The sequence below is a fragment of the Rattus norvegicus genome, chromosome 18 (genome assembly GCF_021556685.1).
Source record: "Rattus norvegicus strain SHRSP/BbbUtx chromosome 18, alternate assembly SHRSP_T2T, whole genome shotgun sequence".
NCBI classification, from domain to species: domain Eukaryota; kingdom Metazoa; phylum Chordata; class Mammalia; order Rodentia; family Muridae; genus Rattus; species Rattus norvegicus.
In genome coordinates, this window is record NC_141551.1 from 22,568,461 (window position 1) to 22,580,690 (window position 12,230).

Here is a 12,230-nt window from a genome sequence, read left to right on the forward strand (position 1 = left end):
AAAAGCTCCATCATTACAAAAAGCCCCTGAAATTTTGCTTCCTTGTCCCCCCTACCATTTGTTCAATCACCCCCTAATCTTACTGTGCACTACAAAACATAATTTCAGCAAGCCAAAAATAAATGTCTCGTCAGGCATGTTCTGTAGACATGAGCATAAGCCCAACTGGTAGCAAATGCAGTTATACAGTTGTGCAAGGTGAAAGACAGAGTAAACATTTGTGGGCATAAATCCAGTTATCAAATAACATCTCTGTCATAATACATTTTATATTACAGCCAGAGATGGGTCATTGTACCAAACAACCTTTCCTGATTGCCACCTGTCATTTTCTGATAGCATCTTTCCAAGAACCTTTTTTTTAAGTCTCTATTGATCAGACATAGCTTCCCTATTATCTAAGTTTCTGTTGTTCATAAATAACTTCCTCACTTTAATTCTCTGTTGATAAGACATAACTTTCTCAAAAATAGTTATGCAAACATGACCAACTATTTTCAACACATGCCACAGGCTTACTCAGGGTGACTGTAACTGTCCCTCTAGGAACATGATTACATCTCCCAAAATACCCAGCACTAAAGGTCACATCAAGATGGCCAACAGAGACAGAGAAAAAAAAGGAAGGTTTACCCTCTTGAAAGATTATTGAGAAAAACAATCATCCACAAGACTTTCAGCCTTCATGATTTTGGCCTTGCCCATGACCAAAAAAGTGAAACTAAATTTTGCAGTGACTCTAGAAAGCATAACAAAAGCAAGAAGAGATTGTAGCACATGAGATCTAGGCAATAACCATAGAGGCCACAAAATTCACCACAGGTCCGTGAAAAGTGGGAAGGGATTTCTGTGAGCATGCCACGATAGAGTTCCAACAGCGAAGCACTCATACTCTGTTCCCTGCAGATGTTGCATGATCACAGCCATTTCTCTTTAAAGTTTTTGCTTGAGTGACCTGTCTATTAGCAAGAGAAGGGTGCTAAAGTCATACACAAGATCAGTGTATGAGGGTCAATATGTAATTTAAACTACTGTAATCTTCCTTTTATGAACTTGGGTACCCTTATGTGTTAGGACAAAGGTGTTAAAAATTGCATTGTTTTCTCATTTTATGAATATATAGTTTTCTTTTTTTAATCTCTTTTGATTAGTTTTGGCTTGAAGTCTGTTTTGTCAGATATTAAAATGGCTCCATTAGCTTGATTCTTAGGTCATTTGTTTAGAATATCTCTTCCTTTCCTATACTTTGAGGTGATGTTAAAGTGTGTTCTTGGATACAGCAAAAGGATGGATAGCTGTTTTGTATCCATTATGTAAGTCTGTGTCTTTTTGGGGGGATTTCAGACCAATGATGTTGAGATATATCAGTGAGCAGTGTTTGTTGGTACCTGTTATTTTTGTCATGGTGGTGATGTGAACGTGTGTGTGTGTGTGTGTGTGTGTGTGTGTGTGTGTGTGTGTGTGTGTGTTGGGGGGGTATAGTGTTGTTTGCTTGTTCTTTTGATTTTGTGGTCTGGGATTACTTATTCTTTGTGTTTTTCTGTGCATTGTTAACCTCGTTAGTTGGGAATTATACTCCTAGTAACTTCTGTTTTGTTGGATACTGTATTTTTAATAACATAATCTTCTGCAGCTGTATTTGCTGTGTTATGGGAAAATCTCTGAGAACAGACATCCTCTTGGATCCCACTGTGCCAATGGCAACATGTGTGACCTTTCGCAGTGTATTGTGGGCATCTAGCACAGGTGCTGGCTTAGTGTTTTGGCCTGATATTGTCACTCTGAAAGCATTCAGAAGCATAAGCAAATATGGATCAAAGCGAGAGACTCTTGGCTCCATACAACAGCTAGAGGGAGGTGCAAAGTTAGATATGGTTTCTTCCATTTCATCCAAACTAAGTGACATTTTAAAATCTGCACCCAGGGACTAAACCACCATCCAAAGAGTACACATGGACAGCCCCATGGCTCCAGCTGCATATGTAGCAGAGGATGGCCTTGTTGGGCATCAGTGGGAGGAGAAGCCCTTGGTCCTGCAAAGGCTCAATGCCCCAGGGTTTGAGGACAGGAAATCAATCGGGAAAGGAGATAGCATTTGAAATGTAAATAAAATAATAAAATCTGCATGTCAATGTTTGCTTTTCTTTGTTTAACCATTATGGTATTCAGAGACATCTGTAGGCACCAGAGAAAGGTGAAGCTTTGAAGACTTTAAAGCCCAGGCTCAATGACACACTTCCTCCAAGGCCACTCCTCCCATTCATTCTAATTCTTTCAAATAGTGTCATTCCCTAGTGAGTAAGTATTCAAAATATGTGGACCTATGGCGAACCTTCTCTCACGTTTCCTCCAAAAAGGCCATACCTTCTAATCTTTCTAATTTTTTTCAAATACTATCACTCCCTTGTGACTATGATTTGAAATATATGAACCTATGGTGGTCATTCTTATTTAAACCACTACATTCATGGAATATGTTTAGTGCCTTTTCTGGGCAAGTAGATTAAAAAGGAGGTATAGGAAGCCATATTTGTTTATTGCTTGTGATTCTGAAATAAACCAACCGTTCTTAAATTTTAGCATTACTCTGATACCCAGATCTTCAACCTTCACTGTGACTAGTACCATCTTTAATGCTGACTGAGACTAAGAATTAAAAGTACAAGGAGAGACTTGAGAGACACAGACATGGATTCTGGCACAAATTCAGATGCAAAACCATATTCGGATGGTGGTTTATCTTTTGATGACTCACAGAATTAGTGAAAGTGTACTCTGGTTATTTGGGCATTCCCATCAGTCTTCTGGTCTCTGTCTGGAGGAGGGATATTCTCCAACCCTCAAACTCTTAACTTTTCAGAAATCTCCATCCATTCTCTTTCATTTTGGTTAGCATTGTTTCCAGTATAAGATATCATTGCCAGCACCTCCTACAATTATAGGTCTAATGACTGATTTTGGGGGCTATTAGAAATACTTCCTCTTTATGGGTGGTAATAGTGATAAAGTCACTCTTTTACCAATGTTAAAGGCCCAGGAGTAGATGCCCTCATTTTTTTCTGTGACCCACTATGTACACATATATCCATGAGTATTACTTTTAGAGCAAAAGGCAACTTTGAAGATTTGCTTATTGGCTTAGAATTTAAACTTTCTGAGATTGTCCTCCCAGGAGAGGAAACAGGATTGGATAGATATTGGTAATAAATAGATAGTTTTAGGTGAAGCAAATTAAGTGAAAACTTTTGAATAATAAAAACAAAATTGTAAATGTGAGTTGTTATAATTTATACTATGTTCAAACCTATCATAATAAAATAAATATATAAAAAGAAAGTTCCTGGTTATTTCTTTGGAACTCTATATTCTAGAGACTAGAATTTAAAATATAATTATCTGCCCAGTTCAGGTAAGTGATCCACCCAGTCTTCAAAGACAGGTCATAGACAGTGTAAGGCTTCAGCCAGCTGACAACTACATTTTGCTGGGGTTTGTAGCAAACTCTCATTTAATCTAAGGCTGTATTTTCACAAAGTGAGAAGAGCTAGTCAAATTAAATTTCAAAACAGTCACTCAAGACTTTTACCTCATGAATGAAAACAGCAGCTCCTGATGGATGTAATCTGAAACTCTACTGTCCCTTCATGTGTTAAATGGAAAACATCCTTAGAAAAACTATATATGTGTGTTAAGGGAAATATCATTCTTACAGTGACAATTTATCATATCATGATCATAGTGCTGGGAGTCCTGGCAAACAATAACTAGATAAACCCAAGAAATAAATGATGCATGATGCATGCTGATTCTCTAGAGGTTGGAAGAATGTGAAAACATGGCCTCATATGACCTGTATCATATTGAACATCTACTGGGGCGATGAATAGCTCTTAGTTTTATTTCTGATATCCAGAAATGAAAAACATAAATCGATCTTTCAACATCCACAGAGCAGCCATGTGAGTCGAAGGATGCCGCCGTTACTGAAGTTTGATTTCTTGCTTGGTCTGTTCAGTGAAAACCTTGGCAGTATATTAAATTTTGTTTCCTTTTTCCCAGAAGACTTGATACGTTTCCATGTACATATAAACTTGCTTTCACATGTTTAGAATAGATGTTTCCTATTTAGTTTTCCTATTTCTAAATGTTAGCCATACTGAATGAGCAGAACATTTTATTTTGCTCAGGTCCATTTACCTGTTATTCTTGCTCCCAGAAATAAATGATGCTGGAGCATCACATACATCTCAGGTTGTAGCCATATACCCTGTTGTGATTTTCAGTGGTTAACGTAGGCTACCTGTGAACTTCACTTTTAGTTCAAAGTTGAGAAGTTGCCCAAATACTTTCTTTCTTTGGAGTGTTCTTACCAACTACTTATAAAATAATTTCAAATAAAATTTATATTGGATTTTAAGAAATAAAACTGACTCATTACCATATTCTATTGATTATTTTGTAGCCAGTTAGGTGTCAGAGGACTCTTGTCAGTACCATGGGCAATTAATTGAGAATGAGGAAAAGGGTTCACCCTACAGCTCTCTAGATACAGTTGTTACAGAATAAAAGTCACTTTAAAGGGTTGATGGAAATTTCAAGGATAAAAAAGGCATAATGTGTAGCGCCCAACCTCGACCAGCAAGGAAGACACGACCAGAGGAGATCGTCTTCAAGCAGTTTACTCAGGAACCTTGATACAATCTTCTGACCCCGGGCAACCCCCGCACCACACTTAAATAGCTAGCGCTGGCCAATCCCAGCAAGACACGTGGGTCATGCAGATCGGCTGTCACTTTGCTGAAGCTAGCAGGCTAGGCAGGCATAGCCAAATAAAGACTTGTTTACTACAAGGAGCGCTCACCGTTGGGAGGGTGGAAGGCGGAAACCAGCGCCATCTTTGAGGCGTGGCACGTCGCAGCTCCCTACAATAATGATTAGAGTTTAGCAGAAGAAACACCATGGTAGGCACTCTTTCTTCAGCTACACTTTGTCACATCACTGATTACCTAACATAGCTGTGTGGATTGATACAATAAGAAACTTTCAAGACTTATGGACATAAGCCAAGGGTCATTGCTAAACAGTTGTGTAAACCTGATGCCACTTGGGCTTACTTGCTTTGTGTTGCTCGTTGCTGAATTAAAATCAGCTAATGCATGCATAAGGAAACTAGAAAATATCTGATATCAATATATGAGCCAGGTGTGGTAGCACAAATCTAGAATGGCAGCAATGAGTAAGAAGAGCAATTAGGCCAGAAGATGAAGAGTTCAAGGTTATCCTGCACTCAATATACTGTATTGATTTCTGATCCACCCAGAGCTACAGCAGACCTTGTCACAGCTATCTAGCTAAGCAAGTAGGTAAATAATATATTTAAAATTTGATAAGAGAAATAAATAAGTTGATACTGGAATGAAGCATAACCACGCCTTTTGAAAAGTGGGATATGCATTTTCAGATGGCATTTGATCTAAAGCACATTCCTTCCATATTGAGAGTCTAGATTAGTCTAGACAGTGTTGTCGAAAATAATATCCACAAACCAGGAGTTTCCAGAGTGGCAAGTTATTGGTCCAGTTACTCATTGGGCTCTATAGAACACAGGTTCTTATCAACCCCCTACTAGGAGACACTGAAAAATTTCCAGATAAACTGAAATGAATGATTATGTTTTCTTATGGATTGTTTCTTTAGTCTGATTTTTCAGTGTATGTTGTTAGGTTAACTCCTATGCCTTTGTTAAGGAAATAAGTATATAGATTTACCAAACAGCAACTTCTTTTTTTTTTTTTTTTTTGGTTCTTTTTTTCGGAGCTGGGGACCGAACCCAGGGCCTTGCGCTTCCTAGGTAAGCGCTCTACCACTGAGCTAAATCCCCAGCCCCCAAACAGCAACTTCTAAAGGACACTGAAGCATTGAAAATCTGACTTCAAAATTTAAAAATTGCTTTTCATCTAAGAATGAAATGTTGGTTTGGCTTTTCCAGAAGAGAATGTGTACTGTGGCTTCAGCAGGGGAGAATGATGCCAGCTCTTCTCAGGATATCCTACTACTCAGTGTCATTATTGCTTGCTACTGACCTCTATGACTACAAGAACACCTAGTAATAGGTAAATTTCTGAACTAAGTGCTCTAAAGATGAACCTCAGTAGCATCCAACAGCAAAGGCTGATATCGCCAGAAAGCAGAACCAGGAGTGGCCGTGTCAAAGTCAGGTTACTCGTGTTGCTTTAACCACAGAATTGTTGCCAACCTCCAAAGGTAAGATGAATTGCTAGGAGGTTGACTTGCAAATAGTCAACCCAGTCAGCTGTGGAGACACAGCAGTGCAAGACAGAGGTCAGCTCATCACTCAGTTGGTGAGTGGTGCAGGGTTTTGTAGCTCCAGGTCATTTATATGAAATAAGATCCAGGCTGACAGGAATACGGAAAGGGCTCCTTAGTTCAATGCACTGAAATCTGGAATTTATTAGGATTCTTAAAGAAGCCCTAGAGAGTTTCCAGTCAGATCCTTTTATTTCTATAAATGAAAGGTGAAACAAAGGAGATTGCTACATTGTCCAATGCAACTAGAGTTAGGTAGGCAGTTCAGATTAGAATACCTGATTCTATCTTCTAACTCAGTGCTCATAGTCTACACAGGGGGAAAGTATTCACCAGTTTTCTTTTTTAATTTCCCTTCACTAAAGTAGCAACTAAGGGAGTTTTATTCTCTACCATATCTGAAGCCCACTGTGACTGAGGAATAGATGAACGAAAGGAGAAAAATATCCAGTTGAAAGTTGTAACACCAGTATCCAAGATGCCCAAGAGTTTAAGGATGGTTAAGGTGTCCTCTGTGAATGATACCATTCCTCCACAAAACAACACCCTTTATCCTCCACAGAACAACAACTTCCATAAAGGATATAGGGAAAGATGCTTTCCTTCTACAGGGAGGGGGCTTGATTCTTAGTTTTGAGTTTTATACTGGTATTTTTTTTACCATAATTATAGACATATAGTTATTCTGAAAAACAGTTGCATCCTCATCAATGAGGAAAACAGCTTTTAAAAGTATTGGGCTGTTTATATTTGAATAAAATGCAACATGTTTAGCCTATGTTTAAAAGTGAATTGTATGATATTGGGGGACATGAATAGGGAAGCTGGTGGTGCTGTTGTTTTTCTAGGACCTACAATGAAGAAATTCTCTTGACCAGGAGCATCTGGACAAAGCGATACCCTCCTAAGATGAACAGTTTCCATATGCAACATCTTCCTCAGAGGACAGTCTCCAAAGAGAAACACACTTTACAGAGAACACCTTCCACAGAACAATAACTTCCACTGTGTGATATTTACCACAGAGCAACACCCTTCACAGAGGATACTTACTCAGAGAAACACCCTTCATAGAAGTCACCTACCAAGAAAGATACCCTTCACAGAGGATGCCTACACAGAGAAACAATTTCCTAAAACAAGACCATCCATGAAGCAACAATTAGCACAGAGCAAAGTACTCCATGGAACAATAACTTTCACAGAGTAATATCCTCTACAAAACAACACCTTTCACAGAGCAACAGCTTCCAAAAAGCAACATACTCCACAGAGAAATACCCCCCATAGGGCATTAACTTCCATAGAGCAATCCCACTGAGGCATACCCTCCAGAAAGAAGCACAGATGCACCTTCTATGAAGGAGCATTCTTCATGAATGTTCACTCACAACAGATGCCGAGAACCCACAGTGGAACGCTCTCCACAGAGGAACACCTACAGTAACTGTAGAGAAGCCTCAGCTCATGAACTCATAGTTTATTTTCAAAAAACATTTTTGGTTAAAGCACTAAGCCCCTAATACTTTTTTTTTATTAACTTGAGTATTTCTTATATACATTTCGAGTGTTATTCCCTTTCCCAGTTTCCGGGCAAACATCCCCCTCCCCCCTCCCCTTTCTTATCGGTGTTCCCCTCCCCACCCTCCCCCCATTGTCGCCCTCCCCCCAACAGTCTAGTTCACTGGGGGTTCAGTCTTAGCAGGACCCAGGGCTTCCCCTTCCACTGGTGCTCTTACTAGGATATTCATTGCTACCTATGAGGTAGAGTCCAGGGTCAGTCCATGTATAGTCTTTAGGTAGTGGCTTAGTCCGTGGAAGCTCTGGTTGCTTGGCATTGTTGTACATATGGGGTCTCGAGCCCCTTCAAGCTCTTCCAGTTCTTTCTCTGATTCCTTCAACGGGGGTCCTATTCTCAGTTCAGTGGTTTGCTGCTGGTATTCGCCTCTGTATTTGCTGTATTCTGGCTGTGTCTCTCAGGAGCGATCTACATCCAGCTCCTGTCGGTCTGCACTTCTTTGCTTCATCAATCTTGTCTAATTGGGTGGCAGTACATGTATGGGCCATATGTGGGGCAGGCTCTGAATGGGTGTTCCTTCAGTCTCTGTTTTAATCTTTGCCTCTCTCTTCCCTGCCAAGGGTAGTCTTGTTCCCCTTTTAAAGAAGGAGTGAACCATTCACATTTTGATCATCTGTCTTGAGTTTCATTTGTTCTAGGCATCTAGGGTAATTCAAGCATTTGGGCTAATAGCCACTTATCAGTGAGTGCATACCATGTATGTCTTTCTGTGTTTGGGTTAGCTCACTCAGGATGATATTTTCCAGTTCCAGCCATTTGCCTACGAATTTCATAAAGTCGTTGTTTTTGATAGCTGAGTAATATTCCATTGTGTAGATGTACCATATTTTCTGTATCCATTCCTCTGTTGAAGGGCATCTGGGTTCTTTCCAGCTTCTGGCTATTATAAATAAGGCTGCAATGAACATAGTGGAGCACGTGTCTTTTTTATATGTTGGGGCATCTTTTGGGTATATGCCCAAGAGAGGTATAGCTGGATCCTCAGGCAGTTCGATGTCCAATTTTCTGAGGATCCTCCAGACTGATTTCCAGAATGGTTGTACCAGTTTGCAATCCCACCAACAATGGAGGAGTGTTCCTCTTTCTCCACATCCTCGCCAGCATCTGTTGTCCCCTGAGTTTTTGATCTTAGCCATTCTCACTGGTGTGAGGTGAAATCTCAGGGTTGTTTTGATTTGCATTTACCTTATGACTAAAGATGTTGAACATTTCTTTAGGTGTTTCTCTGCCATTCGGCATTCCTCAGCTGTGAATTCTTTGTTTAGCTCTGAGCCCCATTTTTTAATAGGGTTATTTGTTTCCCTGTGGTCTAACTTCTTGAGTTCTTTGTATATTTTGGATATAAGGCCTCTATCTGTTGTAGGATTGGTAAAGATCTTTTCCCAATCTGTTGGTTACCGTTTTGTCCTAACCACAGTGTCCTTTGCCTTACAGAAGCTTTTGCAGTTTTATGAGATCCCATTTGTCAATTCTTGATCTTAGAGCGTAAGCCATTGGTGTTTTGTTCAGGAAATTTTTTCCAGTGCCCATGTGTTCCAGATGCTTCCCTAGTTTTTCTTCTATTAGTTTGAGTGTGTCTGCTTTGATGTGGAGGTCCTTGATCCACTTGGACTTAAGCTTTGTACAGGGTGATAAGGATGGATCGATCTGTATTCTTCTACATGTTGACCTCCAGTTGAACCAGCACCATTTGCTGAAAATGCTATCTTTTTTCCATTGGATGGTTTTGGCTCCTTTGTCAAAAATCAAGTGACCATATGTGTGTGGGTTCATTTCTGCGTCTTCAATTCTATTCCATTGGTCTGTCTGTCTCTGTACCAATACCATGCAGTTTTTATCACTATTGCTCTGTAATACTGCTTGAGTTCAGGGATAGTGATTCCCCCTGAAGTCCTTCCATTGTTGAGGATAGCTTTAGCTATCCTGGGTTTTTTGTTATTCCAGATGAATTTGCAAATTGTTCTGTCTAACTCTTTGAAGAATTGGATTGGTATTTTGATGGGGATTGCATTTAATCTGTAGATGGCTTTTGGTAAAATGGCCATTTTTACTATATTAATCCTGCCAATCCATGAGCATGGGAGATCTTTCCATCTTCTGAGGTCTTCTTCAATTTCCTTCTTCAGTGTCTTGAAGTTCTTATTGTACAGATCTTTTACTTGCTTTGTTAAAGTCACTCCGAGGTACTTTATATTATTTGGGTCTATTATGAAGGGTGTCCTTCCCTAATTTCTTTCTAGGCTTGTTTCTCTTTTGTATAGAGGAAGGCAACTGATTTATTTGAGTTAATTTTATACCCAGCTACTTTGCTGAAGTTGTTTATCAGCTTTAGTAGTTCTCTGGTGGAACTTTTGGGATCACTTAAATATACTATCATATCATCTGCAAATAGTGATATTTTGACTTCTTCTTTTCCGATCTGTATCCCCTTGACATCCTTTTGTTGTCTGATTGCTCTGGCTAGAACTTCAAGAACTATATTGAATAAGTAGGGAGAGAGTGGGCAGCCTTGTCTAGTCCCTGATTTTAGTGGGATTGCTTCAAGTTTCTCTCCATTTAGCTTAATGTTAGCAACTGTTTGCTGTATATGGCTTTTACCATGTTCAGGTATGGGCCTTGAATTCCTATTCTTTACAGGACTTTTATCATGAACGGGTGTTGAATTTTGTCAAATACTTTCTCAGCATCTAATGAAATGATCAAGTGGTTTTGTTCTTTCAGTTTGTTTATATAATGGATCACATTGATGGTTTTCCGTATATTAAACCATCCCTGCATGCCTGGGATGAAGCCTACTTGGTCATGGTGGATGATTGTTTTGATGTGCTCTTGGATTCGGTTTGCCAGAATTTTGTTGAGTATTTTTGTGTCGATATTCATAAGGGAAATTGGTCTGAAGTTCTCTTTCTTTGTTGTGTCTTTGTGTGGTTTAGGTATAAGAGTATTTGTGGCTTCGTAGAAGGTATTCGGTGGTGATCCATCTGTTTCAATTTTGTGGAATAGTTTGGATAATATTGGTATGAGGTCTTCTATGAAGGTTTGATAGAATTCTGCACTAAACCCGTCTGGACCTGGGCTCTTTTTGGTTGGGAGACCTTTAATGACTGCTTCTATTTCCTTAGGAGTTATGGGGTTGTTTAACTGGTTTATCTGTTCCTGATTTAACTTCGGTACCTGGTATCTGTCTAGGAAATTGTCCATTTCCTGAAGATTTTCAAGTTTTGTTGAATATAGGTTTTTATAGTAAGATCTGATGATTTTTTGAATTTCCTCTGAATCTGTAGTTATGTCTCCCTTTTCATTTCTGAATTTGTTAATTTGGATGCACTCTCTGTGTCCTCTCGTTAGTCTGGCTAAGGGTTTATCTATCTTGTTGATTTTCTCAAAGAACCAACTTTTGGTTCTGTTGATTCTTTCTATGGTCCTTTTTGTTTCTACTTGGTTGATTTCAGCTCTGAGTTTGATTATTTCCTCCCTTCTACTCCTCCTGGGTGTATTTGCTTCTTTTTGTTCTAGAGCTTTTAGGTGTGCTGTCAAGCTGCTGACATATGCTCTTTCCTGTTTCTTTCTGCAGGCACTCAGAGCTATGAGTTTTCCTCTTAGCACAGCTTTCATTGTGTCCCATAAGATTGGGTATGTTGTACCTTCATTTTCATTAACTTCTAAAAAGTTTTTAATTTCTTTCTTTATTGCTTCCTTGACCAGGTTATCATTGAGTAGAGCATTGTTCAATTTCCAAGTATATGTGGACATTCTCCGTGATTGTTATTGAAGACCAGTTTTAGGCCGTGGTGGTCTGATAGCACGCATGGGATTATTTCTATCTTTCTGTACCTGTTGAGGCCCGTTTTTTGACCAATTATATGGTCAATTTTGGAGAAAGTACCATGAGGAGCTGAGAAGAATGTATATCCTTTTGCTTTAGGATAGAATGTTCTATAAATATCCGTTAGGTCCATTTGGCTCATGACTTCTCTTAGTCTGTCTACATCACTGTTTAATTTCTGTTTCCATGATCTGTCCATTGATGAGAGTGGGGTGTTGAAATCTCCCACTATTATTGTGTGAGGTGCAATGTGTGTTTTGAGCTTTAGTAAGGTTTCTTTTACATATGTAGGTGCCCTTGTATTTGGGGCATAGATATTTAGGATTGAGAGTTCATCTTGGTGGATTTTTCCTTTGATGAATATGAAGTGTCCTTCCTTATCTTTTTTGATGACTTTTAGTTGAAAATTGATTTTATTTGATATTAGAATGGCTACTCCAGCTTGCTTCTTCTGACCATTTGCTTGGAAAGTTGTTTTCCAGCCTTTCACTCTGAGGT